The 2,162-nt window shown below is 43.6% G+C and overlaps 1 protein-coding gene across 1 annotated transcript in view; it reads left to right on the forward strand.

Annotated features, from left to right (window-relative positions):
* The window catches only part of LARP1B (La ribonucleoprotein domain family, member 1B), a 136,792-nt gene that overhangs the window by 30,516 nt on the left and 104,114 nt on the right, over positions 1–2,162 (forward strand). The window lies entirely within an intron of this gene.

Genomic DNA, 2,162 nt, shown 5'->3' on the forward strand with positions numbered 1-2,162 from the left:
GTGGCTCATGTCTGTAATCCCAGCACTTTGGGGAAAAAAAAAATCATCTGGCCTGTTTCTAGAAATGCTTTCGACATCTTTTTTTTTTTTTTTTTCTAGCCAATTTCTTTCCCTACACACAGCCCTTGGTAACCGCAATCACTAATCTGCTTTTTTTTATTTTGAGACAGAGTCCCATTCTGTTGCCCAGTGTGGAGTGCAGTGGTACAATCTTGGGCCACTGCAACTTCCACCTCCCAGGTTCAAGCGATTTTCCTGCCTCAGCCTCCCAAGTAGCTGGGATGACTGGAGTGTGCCACCATACCCAGCTAATTTTTGTATTTTTAGTAGAGACAGGGTTTCCCCATGTTGGCCAGGCTGGTCTTGAACTTCTGACCTCAGGTGATCCACCTGCCTTGGCTTCCCCAAATATTGGGGTTATAGATGTGAGCCACCACACCTGGCCACTAGTCTGCTTTTTATCCCTATACTTCTATAGCTTTGCATTTTCCAGACTATCATAAAATTTTAAAAGTTGTAGCCTTTTGTTTCTGATTTTTCACTTAGTGTAGCGCTTTTGAGATTCACCTATGTTGCATGTAGCAGTAGTTTGTTCTTTCGTATTGCTGACTAGTATTCCATGATGTGGATATACCACAGTTCATCCATTCACATGTTGGTGGACATTCAGATTGTTTATGGTTTTGGAGAGTATGAGTAAAGCATGAAGATCTTTATAGGGATATTATATATATATATATATATATATATTTCTGTTGGATAAATAGTATTGTGATTGCTGAAAAAAAGTATAGTAAGTATATGCTTATCTTTATAAGAAAATGCCAACCTATCGTCCAAAGTGACTTTACCATTTTACATTCCCACCATTATGTATGGGACTTGTTCCTCAGTCTTATCATGGCTTATATTGTCAGTTTTTTGAATAATAGATATGTAGTGGTTTCTCATCGTGGGCTTTTTTGGTTTTTTTTTTGGACAAAGTTTCAGTTTTGCTCTTGTTGCCCAGGCTGGAGTGGAGTGCAATGCCATGATCTTGGCTCACTGCAACCTCCACCTCCTGGGTTCAAGCAGTTCTCCTGCCTCAGCCTCCCACGTATCTGGGATTATAGGCACCTGCCACCATGCTGAGCTAATTTTTTATATTTTTAATAGAGATGAGGTTTCACCATGTTGGCCAGGTTGGTCTTGAACTCCTGACCTTCAGGCGACCCATCTGCCTTGGCCTCCCAAAGTGCTGGGATTACAGGCATGAGCTACCGCACCTGGCCTCTCATTGTGCTTTTTTGTTTGTTTTTTGAGACAGAGTCTCTCTCTGTCGCCCAGGCTGGAGTTCTGTGGTGTGATCATGGCTCACTGCAACCTCCGCCTCCTGGGTTCAAGTGATCCTCCTGCCTCAGCCTCCTAAGCAGCTGGGACTACAGGCACGCACCACCACGCCCATCTGACTTGTGTTTTTAGTAGGGATGAGGGTTTCACCATGTTGGCCAAGATGGTCTTGATCTCTTGACCTTGTGATCTGCCCGTCTCAGCCTCCCAAAGTGCTGGGATTACAGGCGTGAGCCACTGTGCCCGGACTCATTGTGGTTTTAATTTGCATTTCCCTAGTGATTAAAGCTGTCAGCATTTTTTCATGTGCTTTTTTATCTGCATACCTTATTAGTGGAAATGTCTGTTCAGATTTTTTGTTCATTATTATTGAAGTGTTTTTTAAAAGATAATTGTATGAGTTCTTTATTCTGGATACAAGTCCATTATATGTATTTTGCAAATGTTTTTTTCCTAGTTTTTGTCTTTTCATTTTCTTTTCTTTTTTTTCGTTTTTGAGACAGAGTCTTGCTCTGTCACCCAAGCTGGAGTGTAATGGTGTGATCTTGGCTCACTGCAACCACTGTTTCCCGGGCTCGAGCGAGTCTCCTGCCTCAGCCTCCTGAGTAGCTGGGATTACAGGCACCCGCCACCATGCCCGGCTAATTTTTGTATTTTTTATTTTTTTTTTTATTTTTTTTTTTTTTGAGACGGAGTCTTGCTCTGTCGCCCGGCCTGGAGTGCAGTGGCCCGATCTCAGCTCACTGCAGGCTCCGCCTCCCGGGTTTACGCCATTCTCCTGCCTCAGCCTCCCGAGTAGCTGGGACTACAGGCTCCCACCACCACACCCAGCT

Source organism: Colobus angolensis, unplaced genomic scaffold (assembly GCF_000951035.1).
Source record: "Colobus angolensis palliatus isolate OR3802 unplaced genomic scaffold, Cang.pa_1.0 Scaffold145, whole genome shotgun sequence".
Lineage (NCBI taxonomy): Eukaryota > Metazoa > Chordata > Mammalia > Primates > Cercopithecidae > Colobus > Colobus angolensis.